General features: G+C 32.8%; 1 long non-coding RNA gene across 1 annotated transcript; it reads left to right on the top strand.

Annotated features, from left to right (window-relative positions):
* The first annotated feature begins 10,753 nt into the window (after positions 1-10,753).
* On the top strand, positions 10,754-14,022 carry LOC128203096 (uncharacterized). Its single transcript, XR_008255856.1, has 4 exons — positions 10,754-10,856; positions 11,312-11,470; positions 11,714-11,846; positions 12,281-14,022. It is a non-coding gene; the product is annotated as an uncharacterized LOC128203096 (long non-coding RNA).
* Positions 14,023-14,540: the final 518 nt, after the last annotated feature.

A 14,540-nucleotide genomic window follows, 5' to 3' on the forward strand; every position in this document is an offset into this window, starting at 1 on the left:
TCTAGAACGCTTCGTGTGTATTCGTCCCGTTAACAACCTAAGCTAACCACAAGGTCGGGCAGGCCTTTGGATGTTTCTGCAACGTCTATGACCTAAAAAGAACAAAATATAATGTAAACATTTTATTGACATGCATGAGTAAACACATTAGTAGCAACCTCAAAATGATATTTAGAATAGGGCATGCTTTTACGATAATATAAATAATAGAATATTGTAAACCAATGCGAAATCTATCCTGGATTGAATTGCCTCAAAAGGTAACATCGATATGACATGTTAAATCATGTTTTTTGTTTTTCTCACGGGCCATGTGGCTTACTGAACATGTATTCAAAATAAACCATTTCTCTCATTATGAAATGACACTGAACGAGCCTGCTAAAGATAGTAATCAGTATAAACATATGGAGAGAATTGATAGTCACATGATAAATTTCTGTCTTGCCTGGTTTAAATATTCAGAAAATATTAACCTTTATATTTATTAACTGATCGGAACACTTTGGTCATTTTCCTTCGAAACAACCTCCAATGTAAACTTTTTTCATGGTTTCATTTTTACTTGACAACGTTGCAAGTAGGTCGAGTATAAATTTAATTACAGAATGCGCCTGACTCTGGGCTAAAAATGTCGTCTTACTGACACGTAAAATAACGTATAGACAGACATCAACTTTGTAGGCGTCACCGACACTTTAATTTTACGAACTTCTTGTACTAATGCATCAGTATAAATCGCAGGCTTTTCGTGTGAAAATGTTCAAAGTGTTCCGATGGGAGGTTTACTAGTCGAATGAGCAGGTAATTATCGAGGCGGCTATATGTATTGGTTGTGTGTTTTGTTTTTGTTTTAATACACATAATTATACAAAACATTGTTATTAAACGATAACATTTATACTCCGAACGATCCAAAGTTTACCGTCCTTTACACTTGACATGAATATTAGCCCTATTTTTAAAGTTCCATATTTATTTAAAATATATTCGTGTCATGGACATATCAATTCTTACACTGAAAACATATTACTTTGTAACGTCCTCCCACATATTGTGTTATACTTTCTGTTTAAATTGAATACAAATACCAACAAAACACGTATTAAATATCAAAAAGATGAATGAATCTTAATTTAAAAACTTGTTTTACGCTCTATTGTGTGTAAATGTCAACATCATCTTAAAACACGTGACTTTGTTTCTGTTGTACTAGACTCGTTAACGCCGTGATAAAAGGAATTAGAACTACTAAAGATATGAATCCGATTACAACACATGAAGAGTAATGCTTGCAATGTTGTTGTTTTTCAAATAACGGGGTTCTATGACGTTACTTGTCGTCCAAAATTTAAGTAACTGAACATTGGATACAGATTATGTAATATTTTGAAATGTAACATTTCTTAAACAAAAAACAACTAAAAAGAAATTATTTAATATGGTGTACAAACAATTTCTATAGTTATAGCATAAACCTCAAATATTAATTCTTCTAGTCTAAGATATGGAATAAAACTGTTGAATGTAAGGAAATGGTACCATATAAACTTGCCACTTTTGTAATATAGGCTGTGGTATATTTTATGGTCAAAACATCTTTGAAAGAAGCGGTAGCAAAATAGTATGTTGACACTTAACGGCTAGTAATCCTGTAATAAGAAGAGAGTTACCTTGGAACCAACATATTTTTTCAATATATAATGAGTGGTTTGATAACTTTATTATATATTAAAAGATACATATTAATTGAACATTTGAAAATATCAGCCTTGGTTTCATTGAGCGGTATTAAATTATTTATAATTATGACCAAATCCATCAAAACAACGGTCCAAATATTAATTAAAATAATTTTTTTTGTATGATTAAGCAGAAATCTGTATTAAAACCCCCATATACATTCAGAGTTAGAAATAACAGCTTCGGTTTGATTACACATTCAATAATGATATCCTGTCCCTCCTCGATAGTTTACGTGGGTACCCAAATTACATCTAGAGAAATAACCGATGATTGACGAAATGAAGAAATCTTATTCAACCTTAACAAATTTTCTTGATTCATTTGCATCATTTGAGCAACTAAATTGGCCTTGTTTGCTTCGAATTACCATTGGTCTCTTGAGTGAAAGGGCGAAATTGGAACAATATTTATTAGTAAGGCGAATACATATACTTGGAATTTTATTATCTGTAATAGATTCAGGCACGCCAGGAGATGTGTAAATAAAACGGTACTTTCAGCTTGAATGCAAATGCCATACATGAGGTATACAAGACATGAAAGCAGCTGTATCAATTTTGTCTAAAGAAAGATTCATCACATGAAATTTTTAACGTGCACTTTCAAGACAGTAGCAGTCAAATATGATATATGGTCCAATGATTACGAACAATCGCATGTCTGAGTTCAGATTCAAGTAGCAAAACTGCAAATATTCATGTCATTGTATATTTCGTTCTAGTTGACTTTTGATGATGACATTCACTGATTTGTTTTCCATTCGAACGTTCACAATTATTTACAATATGTTTGTACAACTGATTAAATAAATATGATTCTCAGTAATCAAAGCGTTTTTTTTATTATTTCAAGTCTAGAATGAGACTTGGGATAGTTTGTAAGCATGACCCCTGATTATTTACAGAACTGATAACAAAAAGTTCTATGGAAGTTGCAGGGACAAGCCAAGTCGCTAAACAATTAGAAGAAGATCATGTTCAAATGAACAAGGTAAATACACAATTATCTTGTAAAAGCAAGTTTTAAATAAAGCTACAATTTGTTATTTAATCTGATTCTTAAATCTATATCCCTGGCTAAAGAAAATAGTAGAATGAGTCCCATCTCTGCTCATATTCAACATCTGTTATCGTTTCCGTTTTCTGATTCCAATGCTTTATAAACATGAAAATAAACCGTATTAACATATGTTTTTATCAACGATTTCTCAATGTGGTTCCAAAATGAAAGATATGCAAAAGAGTTGAATTATTTTGCAGAATCTAAAGCGTTTTAACAGGTCGTGTTGGCTTATCATTAATCCTCTTGACTTGTATCCTATTTTGACATAGAATTCTGCCAAATACTTTCAAAAATCATCTGTTTTGTTCTTTTGTCAAATTGACAATTAGACATTCTCTTTCTCAAGAACAAATTTACCTTCTCATAAATCTCACTGATTGGACTACAACATCATTATGTTTCAGAAGCTTACGCATGAAACATTGCGTGCAATTTTGTGTCGGAATATTTACAGGACTAAGAGTATTTCCGCTGCATGACGTGCCAGGCATTTTCTTATTTGAGAAATTAACGAATATATTACTGTCGGTTTCTGTCCAATTTGTTATTGAAATTGGCAAATTGTTTTTGCGTGGAGAAAAGAATTGTAAGGAATGTTGGAACTGCATATGTTCATGCAATCTGTAAAGGTCGGTGGATGCATTTTGATCAAAAGTGGATCGAATTTTGTTTACACACAATAAGGCATTATTCAGAGGCACAAAGAAAGGCTGTTGGTTTATTACTTGTTTATTCCTTATTTGGCAAAAGTTAGCCCAAAACTATATTGGTTTATAAGCCAACTATAACTTTAAACCAATCAAATTATTGAAAAATGCAAATCAGCCAAACATTTGACTGCTGGAAATGTTTACGCCATGCCAAAAATAATATTTCTGTTACCGTTGATATCCGATTTTATTATATTTTAAAAGTAGCAGTAAGTGAAAGATAATTGGTAAATGATTTAATAAAGACCTTTATTGAATAATATCCGCGTGATATTTATGTGTTATACTATTACCTAGAAAACATTTCAATTAAGAACTACATGACTCATATATCAATACTGACAACAATCATCCTACTAAGCAGTTTGATACCATTACGAGAGAAGCGGCCAATCGAAAATGTTGATTTGAATGACAAACTAATTCAAATGAGTATACAATGTATCATAATTATATAAACAGAGACGCTTACGAAGAAAAATGATTGGATTATTTGACATTCGAGAAAACAGTTAGCCCACTGCCCAGCAATAAGTTCCCTTATGCGAAGGATATTTTGGAACACGATGTGAATATATGTTTAAACTGTTAGTTGAACGGAGAAACGCGCCTAAACACGAATTAATTTCATGTAACAAATGTAAACAAAACAGTTATAGATTAAGCACACATATTATATATATGAAATGTTTCATCGGAAAATAGATGGCATTTTGGTACAACATGATTTAGTGTCCATTTACAGAGAAATATGATCTCACCGTGAGACCAGTCCTGGACAAATTATGTTGCACCTTTTATATTGGTGGTGTGATATACAATATTATTTGCACCGTAAGCGGAATACGTTGCTTTCAACTATTGGGTTTAAATGAGGAACTGGTTTCTTGGGATACAAAATGTATGATATGGATCCTATCTAAGATGCGGATAAAGACTAATCATGGTGGGACGTGTCAAGAAAACACCTGGACAATCTTAATAGAAAGGTTTCCAATGAATCGTCAGCGGTTTTTTCATACAAAAACATCCATGTTTATATTATAATTTCATAGACAGGTTTTACGTATTTCAAACCTAAAACATCAGAATTTACTACGCGTTTGACAGAAACTGAGCCATAAAGCTGAAACTATAAAGATACTCAGAGAAATTCTTGATTAAAGCAATTGTGGCGCTTGCATGCCTCATGGGGGTATTTACGAAGACAGTTCAAATTAATCAAAACATAGTCGATGCAATCTGTCTAAAAATGTCTTTTAGCCTGAACGGTTGCACCAACGATGAGGAATTTTAATGACGTTAAAGGTTTCAATTCCATTGGATGACATTTCGAAGCTAATTTGTTTCAGTTTTTTCCGTTACTTAAACATGAGATGGTTTCTTTTAAAAAAGGATTAAGCAGACAATAACAATCCAGATTCCAAACTGAACGCTTGACAACATATTTGAGAACAAGTCTAGACACACTATGTGTGCTTTTGCATGTGAGTTGTTAAGCTTTATAAACCATGACTTCGGCAAGCATGTATCTTCACTTTGTATTGAGATGTAAAAATCATCATCATCTGCAGCAAAAAATGCCTGTTTAAATCCGTGCTTTCGATGGACATTTGTTACTTCAGGTCTTTCATATTATCACGCATCCATTTATTGTTTCGTCAATTTCTAGATTCATGTTCATCGTCTCAAAGTCCACATATTGATAATGGTTGTGTCCTGTATTGTGTTATTCTCAATCCGTCAAAATGTTATTCATTATAGGTTTGCATTTCTGTCCGAGATGGTATAAACATGTTTTAATTAGGGGTCACAAGTTCGATTCACCTTAACAGTACAAAACATTTTAATCGTCTTCCAAGAGGGACGTTAAATGGTAAGCGTTAAAAAAACCAGTGAAAATCTTACCAGGGTTACATTCTTTCTGTGCAATATGCTCCAAAAACCTTAAATGACTAACACTGTGAACGGATCACTCGCAGAGTGGGGATTGTCCGAAGCGGGTAAATAAGCTTACATCCACTTGGGATATGCGTGTGGTATTACGAAGGTATGCTGTGGAATAAATCATTTTGTTTGTTATAGTGAGATATTATTTTTACCGGATTACGTTGTGACAAAACGTATCTTAAACATACAGACGATATGTGAATGCTGTTTCAACTTTGAACATTTTAATGATGACATTCAAGAATACAGAAATAAAAATCCAAACTGCTTGATTTGTTTCACTAGATATTGTATTCATCATCGTTGTATAGGTTTCAACATGTTTTGTTTAAGGTCTAGGCTGGGCTTATTTATGAAAATCCGTTCATTGTCTCTATCATACATTCAAACTATTTCATTTGGTTGAATCCCAGTGTATGCATGTGTTTTATAGTTTTATCTATATTAAGTTGTTATAAAAACTGGTATTCCGAACACAATCAATACCTCATTCATAAATATGTAAATGTTGCGTGCCGCCACCACCTACTCGGTAACAACAGTCCGAACACTGTTAATGTCACGTGCTCGGATCATCGTTATCGAGAAAGTAATTGGTATAAAAGAAAAGCTCTGTTGTATGCGATGCAGTTTGTGAATCCTAATTTATCCAGCATAAATATACACATGTCGTACTTCTTGCATTGAATATATGTTTCATACAATCAATGTGCATTTTCTCTAATGAATTTAAATCACCAAATCCCCACATTTTACAACCATACTGGTGTCAACAGCATTATTACAGTAAGTCCAGTCCGTCGTGCCAACGTACTCCCTCATTTTCATTGTGTTCCAATGTGAAAATCACGATAACGATCACTGTCCTTGTAAATGTGTTCTTATATATTGCTTCAATTTAGCTAGTACATTCTGGGTATTTCTGTACCAACCTAATAAAAATAGTGTTTGACTGTATATTTTAATAACTAAACGTACCAGTGAAACAAATATTTCAATTATAATTTATGAAAAGCTCCTGGGGCTTAAATGGAAAGCATCTAAGATTTCACTTAAATTTAGATTAGAATCGGAGTGTTTTGATTGGGCTGTTAAAATGACCTTCCAATGGACTGAATGTAAGCATGAGGTATATCTAAGGAATGATATTGACAACGGACCCAACTAATCGATAAAGGTTGATTGATCAGTTCATCCAGTTGTTATTTACAGTCAGTTTAGTTTTTTTTGAAACGTGCAATTCTTATACCTGATTCAGACATTCATGTATTTTGGTAAAGGGTTTGAACTGAAAGACAAACTATAACAGTTCAAATTCTGGAATGGGAACCAAACCCAGCGAAAACAGAGTAAAACAGTTACTTCCAAAACTTTTCACGACGACGACATTTTAGACGGACAGATATAATTGTTAATTGTTGTAACTATGTGAATAACAGTTTCTTGACGAAACAAGCTTGCATTTGAAAATAATTAATATGGTCGCAATGATACATGGCATATTACAGCGAAAAAATTAACACAGAGTAAGTCTTAATATAAAATGACATGTCAAAAAAAGCAATTTTAACTCATTTTTCTAATATAGTGTGAAGTCGACAATCATTCATCTTTAAATTGATAACCTGTAACTTTTAAACTGTCTTCATTTTATACAGTTTGGTAGTTCAGTTGCTTGAAAGGTATTTGAGCCACTAGGTAGAAATATGAAACCATAACAAAACAATTGTCCATTTCATAACAAGATACAGCGGTCAAGACCAGGCAAGTTGCAAAATAAACCCCGTTCTTGCTTAAAAGCTAAAAGATTGAACTGTATTTTTCCCATGTATCATATAGAAAAGTAAAAAAAGTTCAATTTTATTACAATAAGTTCCCATTTGCTCTCATTATACTCAAGTGAATCTTCACAAAGAATCTGCTTAGGTATAGTAACTCCTACATTGTCCTGCTGATTTAAGTGCTCACTTTCCATTTCGCCTATAATTACAGAAATTACTTTACAATTATAAGGCCGATAAGGTAATTACTTTTAACCATGGAGAACATAGCTGTTAATGGATTGCTGACATTCCATCCCAAAATTGTGTAATTGTATGATCAAAAGAGACCTTGCACGGCCCCAATGGTGTTGCATGATAGAGTTTTTTTATTCATAGTCGGAGGTAATTGCTTTCATTTCGTTTTAAAATGTTATATGAACAATCAAGTCAAACTAGGTGAAGAGTAGCGTAATTGCATACTTTCTACAATCATCACGGTCGAGAATTCAATCAGATACCAAGATTTACAAATATTTATACCAAAAATGTTATTGTACTACTATAAGATACATATTTTAAATTACTTACTAACAACAACGCCACTTGATCGACTGGTATAAAGCTCTTGCGCAAAGTTCCTGTCTCATTCAGTGCCTGTTATGTGTTAAATGTTGTGAATGTAAACATAGAATTCGCTGCTCGGCTTCCATGTAAGTGTGTGTTCTATTGTATTACTGCAATCGTGAACATTCTTTGGACCGTTTATTGTGCCAAAATCATTTGAAGGACTAAAACAAAACAACAAAAAATGTTTAAAAAAATGTTTTGAGATCAAATTCATTTGAAGTATAAAACACATATATTCCTTTAGAACATGTAAGCTACAATTTGAAGTTGAGGATTTTTTAAAAAAACTGATATTTTTTCAGATGTTCAATCAATAAGTTTTTGCATTTTTCCGAAATTGTTTTCATACACAATAATATTTTTTGTGTCTAAATAGTCACCCTACCCAATTTTCATTCTTTGAATAGTTTTGAAGCGTCTTAAAGGTTTACCTTTCCTTTTAGGGTTTGCGATTAACCAAATATGTCAATAAACAGTTGAAATCAACACGAGTCGATTATTAAATGAGCATACGTGCTTCCGTATATGAGACCAATAAGGCTTACAGCTTTAACTAGACTTAATCACTGCAGTTTTTAGTGTGTTAGAGTTTGGATACTGCTAGGTGACTGGTTGTGTCCAAGAAATACAATTATGTGTCTCCGTTAGTGCCTTAACTAGGCTAGGTACTAGACGGTACCATCACAAGAAAACAAACATCAACATCTTGCACTAAATTAATATCGTTATGTACAACGCTTTGAATCTTTCTTACTGATGTATCACATCGCTTACGACACGTGTATCTTACGAGGTTTATGCGTATATTTTCCAATTCGAAATATACTGGGTTTGTCTACAACATAGATGTGCCTCATAAATTTGTACCACACAATCAAGTAGAATTTGATATTCAAACGAAAAACTGTTAGATAATTCAGTCAGTGATTTATGTATTTGACTTTGGAAGTGTATTGCTTATCGATCATTTCCTATTTGTTCATTTTGTTCGTTTACATTAGTGAGATTCCGTATAACAAAAAAAAAACAAGTTGATCATTGTTACTAAAAGTGTAAACTTCCAAACCATGTTTAAGTATTCCGTTTACCATAATGTATAACCATGTCATCTGGTACACGGACAAAACTACTGTTTATTGGAATACAATTCCAATTGTTTATTAGAGTTTATCAAGGCAAGCACGCGCCTATTTATTGCATCATGGCTTGACCACGCCATGACACTATCGCTGCTAGGATTGCTTTTAAATGCCATGAGCGATATGAGATAAAAGTGACTGTAATTCTGAAACAGATCGAGATATATCAAGACTTGAAGAAACAGCGTGAGAAACAACAAATCCGGGTGCGATATTCTCTTTTGTGAAGAGACGTCTACGCTCTTTAACGTACTCGTTGTATGGCACTGCAACACACAAAGTACACAGTTTCTTGGTTAACCAGTAATAAGCAGACATTTTCCCAGATCTACCCTTTAAATTCCGAGCATGCGGCAGACAAGGGAGCTACAGGTACCGATACAAAACGGAACCTGAGATATGTTAAAATGAATATTGGCGCTTTTTAAGGGCATTTTCCGGCAACGCACCTTTAAATTGAACGCTTAAGTGTGCGAATTTTAACTATTGTGTAAACAGTGACTGCATTCTTTGTTATACGGCATACGGCAAAGTTCGACTTAAGGTCTGAGTCCAATCTGAAGACATACAATTGGTTCAACAACTTTCTATGATTTCAAAGCATCAATTAAATCACAATCCATTTATGTTATTTGTGAAAACAATAGAGACGATATATTGATAAATGTCCCTCATCATCGAACATTATATTACAAGTGTGAGTCAGAATAAAAAATGTTTAAGTATCGGCTGTGCAAAGACCGTTACATAGGAATTTACCAATGACGAAATCTTGATTATGCTTGTGTTATGTTTGCGTTCTAGTAGTAAGTCTTTTTATGTATGTGATGTTGTTTACTAGAAAAGTGTGCTTTAAAACGGAATCTTGGTTGGAATCTAGACTATTTGGCTTGTCCATTTCTTTAATTTATCAAGATTGTTCCATTACATAGGATTTGTATCAAGCGCTTACCCTTCAGTCAGATTCATTTACTTCAGGTAATGTCATCACCTTATCATTACTCATTGATGTTAATCAATGAGTCAAAATGATAATTGTTCGTCGTAATGTGTTAATGTGTCAAGCTGCTATGTACGATGATGTCACCAATGGTTCTTGCAGACAGCATTTTCATAGTATGTATCATTGCTGGGAAAAGAATGATGTTTAGGACTTGTTAACCCTCTAGCCTCTCCCACTGTAACGTTATTTCCCTGTGGAAACGTCTACAATTATTCATAAGGTCAGTCAACATTTATCGAAAATGTGTCCCCATATCTTTGAAGAGGTTACCCAGCGTTTATTAGTAAGGTACCCCACCTTATTGATAGGGAAACCCAACATTTATTGATAAGTAAACCCAATATTTATTGCTAAGGAAACTCACTATTTATCGATAAGGAAACCTAATATTTACTGATAAGGTTACCCACATTTATTGATAAGGTAACTCACATCTATCGATAAGGTAACCCACATTATTGATAAAATAACCCACATTTATTGATAAGGTAACGCTATATTTGTGACGACGCCTGTAGAAAGGGGTACAAAGTCGGCAATTTCAATTTCGAGAAAAACGTGTTTAAAGTTTTGTTGATTTATTTCACTGACTTTAATTGGTATAAGTCACCATTTCTTTGTTAGATTTATAAATTTTAACGTACAACAATTGTTTAAATTGCATCCATAAAATATACATATTCTCCGACAACGATGTTACCGATAGCGACGAGTATAATAACAACAAGGTTATCTCCCTTATGCATACATATACGTAATTTCCGGTTAGTTATTGACAAACAAGAAATTTTCAAACATTTACGTTTTTTGTCTTCATTTGCTGCTTTTCGAGGATGCTTCTGTCGAGTTTTGACAGGTAAATATCATTGCAGTTGTATAAATTTAGTATCAAATTTTATTATGTTAAAATGATATAGAAAAAGGCGAAAATATTCGTCAATTGTCATAAACCCGGAAGTAAACAAATGGCTTGAACTGGCGGTTTTATTTAATTTCCATACCACATTGTCCATAATAATGAATGAACTTATAATCATTATGAATAATTATATCAATTTCTCATCATACCGAGTCGTATGTTTTGTAGTCATGGGAGTAAAGTCTTCCCGATGTACATGTCAACGACACTGATGACATTTTAAGAAGGATTTGTGTAACTTATGAATGACCTTCATTTCCTAGTAAAACTCAACCTGTCCACGATAACATTGTAGATAATTGAAATCTGTTTATGAGTTTTGATAACAACAATAATGAATTGACAAGAGATCACAGTGCACTACATAACATCATATTGCTATCTTATTTCAGGACAGTATCCATGTTACCTGCCCGGCCCCCTCCATTACAGTTGGGACATTGCCTGCCAGTCTTCTTCCCCATCCATGCCCAACTGATTGGTCCAATATTGTTCAAAACTTGATGGAAATGCGGTGTCATCGTAGTTTGGAGTATGTGCAGAGCACTCGGGTACATTTTAGTTATTTATAACTTAAATTCACAAATAAATAAACGGTTGTTAATTGACAGCTTTTTCCAAGCAAGGAGAAGATTTTTGGTTGCACACATGACAACCTTGTTATACGTAATCAGAAGACATATTGTGTAATACCGAATAATTAACTGGTTTCCATATTTTATTTTGAAATCATGCAATATTTTAGATAAACAAAATAGCATGTATAAAATAAAGATGTGTATCAAATGTTGCAGGACAACAAGCAGTTTATTTCTTCGATGAGACTGAATTGAAATGGAGCAGACACTATTGTGAGCATGATGATCACTTCTTCAAGTACCATGGCTTGGAGATAAAAAGCCGAAATTGGCACTTTGGTCTTAGCAGGTAGTTAATAAAATGTTCACATTAAACCCTAAAGTAGAGCACTTTAACTTTGAAAATACTTACCTAACAGAATTGAGCCCTAGATTTTTAAGAGTATTCGCCTAAGCGTTAGCCTTTTAATTGGTGTCAGTTACATGTAAACAAAATAACCTTGGCCATAACTCAATAACTGTTGAAATTGATAAAATACATCTTTGCATACCTGTTGCCAGAGGAAGAATGTATATGTTAACTTTCATAAGTATGTTATTTCTATATTACATTTCAAACTTTCAACAATGTTAAACAAAAATAAAAGCTGTTTAAACTCCTGACATTGTCAAAACACTGGCATGATATCTTGATCTTTATATAAGCTTGTTTTTTTGTGTGTGTTTTTGTGATGTCAAAATATGACTGATCTAGACATAATTTCTATCAATCCATACTTTCAGCAAACAGGCCTGGCTTTGTGCGGTGCAGGTTTGCTGCATCGGTGATGGTTTAGTTTACCTGATGAAAACCAGAGCAGTTGTGTACCCTGAACTCCTTTCCGAATTCTTCATCAAGGGGATGGATCTTGAATGGCAGTGGTATTAACATGACAAGATCAGAGAATACAGCAGATTAGACATTGAAAAAGACAGTGTGCCCTAGACAGTCTCAACCAAAGCATTGAACAAACTGTACAACCTGTTAATTAACTTTTTAGAGCTGTTTGTTTGGACTAGTGTTTGTCATTCAGAAATAAGTAATAACATTATTTCTCAGTATAAGAAATCTGCAGGAATTAGAAGCTGATATTTACTGTAACTATATAAACAAACCTCTTAGGGGTTTAGCCAGGTTAAAGAAAGACAGGGAGCTACAGAAAAGAGACAGGTTTCCATGTTTCAATAGGACACCCTTTATCTGTGAAGAATTTTAACATTTTGAATGTTACAGAAAATGTTAGGAATATTGTATAATGTTTAATTGAAGTACTATTAGGTTTCAAGTGCCAAATATTTAAAGCCTGTGTGTATTTATAATCTTGTGAATATAAAGTTGTTATCAAAACAAAATCAATATTTGACTGTCTTAAGCTTTTAATTCTATGAAGGCAGGAGGTTGCCAATCTTGCTCTTCATGACGGTTGCTTCCCAAAAAGAACAGGGTGCAGAAACCTTCCATAACTATTGCTAGAACCCTAATATCCTTTTTTCATCAAATTACAGTAACATTGACAATTAACAAATGATGCAGTGATATTTTTTTATGCTAATATCATCAATTTTTATTGTCATTAAGTTTTCTTCTAGAATTGATTTGTACATGTTATGTATTGAAAATTGATACTTGTGGTTGCCATGGTTACAATTTGTTTCTTAGTGTAGTAATATGTTTTATATATATAAATACAATATTGCATTATGTAAACTTATAATAGTTTAAGAAAAAATTATTCAAACACATGTACAGAGACAATAAATACACTACTTTGTATTTTTGTTACCATGGCAATGTTTCTGTGTATATTTGTTACATTTATTATTTTTTATTACAGGATTGTCCATTAGTGAAATTATAATGTGTATAATAAGCATAGCTACAAAATGCATAGATACATGAAAATACCTATTTATGGATATACATTTTCTTCATATTTCGATAATAGAATAGATTTTGTACACTGACCCCCTTGAACTTAAATCACCATAGCAACAAAAGTCTTAAACATTTTAAATATTTTTTTTTTTAAATATATTTGCAAAGTATCTGCCAATGCTTAGGTAATTTAAGTACTTTTTAAGAGCGACGTGTGTGATCCCTTTTACGTTCAATATTGAATTGCATTGTATTGTGGTTGTCATGGTAACATTTTGATTGCCATTTAAAACTTCAATCATAATTTTACAAGAATTTTGTCACCAGTTCAATAATATGTTATTTTGTGTAAGATATATAACTACAAATAATATAAAGACATAAAAAACATGTGTTGTTTCATTTCTTTATCTAAAAAATATGCCACTTTTTGACACTTTCATCGATAAATTGATCGACTCCTGTGCTTCTTTAAATCGTCATAACAACAAAAGTACTTAAGATTTTGACCTCAAATTTTCGCCAAATTGTTTCTAATGATGTACTCTATAAATAACTACCAAAAAGAGCAAATGTCATTTTTGCACCTTTGTATCCCTTTTTACAGGCATTGACACATTTATTGATATGGTTACCCACATTTATTGATAAGTTTAACCTACATTGATTGATATTCCGTTTGTTAGAAGAATTATTTTAGATGCAATGCAGTTCAACGTATAATATTGTGACAGGAATTTTGTTGAGAAACACTTAAAGATAGGTTAACATTGAAAAGCCTAGTTGCAAATGTTCAGGCACTATGAAGCCATTGGCTTTATTAGATGTGTATCCATTCAAACCGGTGTTATAAAAGTTACATATGTTTGTCTGTTATGTCCCGAGCCATTTTGAAATTAAGATATATCCAGTGCAATGAAAAGGCGAACTTTGAGCAAATAACATACATAAATGCTAGGTCTTTAGTTTCCAACGTTTTAATTGTATTTCAAAGCCTTATATATTTTCTACAGACAAAATGGGTCAAACAGGCCATTAATGTGTTTGTAGAACGATATTTTTTTGGCACGCTCAGTCATGAAGGATTTCTGTTGTGGTCTTTGCGGGAATGATGTTGTGGAACACTGC

The sequence above is a fragment of the Mya arenaria genome, chromosome 9 (genome assembly GCF_026914265.1).
Source record: "Mya arenaria isolate MELC-2E11 chromosome 9, ASM2691426v1".
Lineage (NCBI taxonomy): Eukaryota > Metazoa > Mollusca > Bivalvia > Myida > Myidae > Mya > Mya arenaria.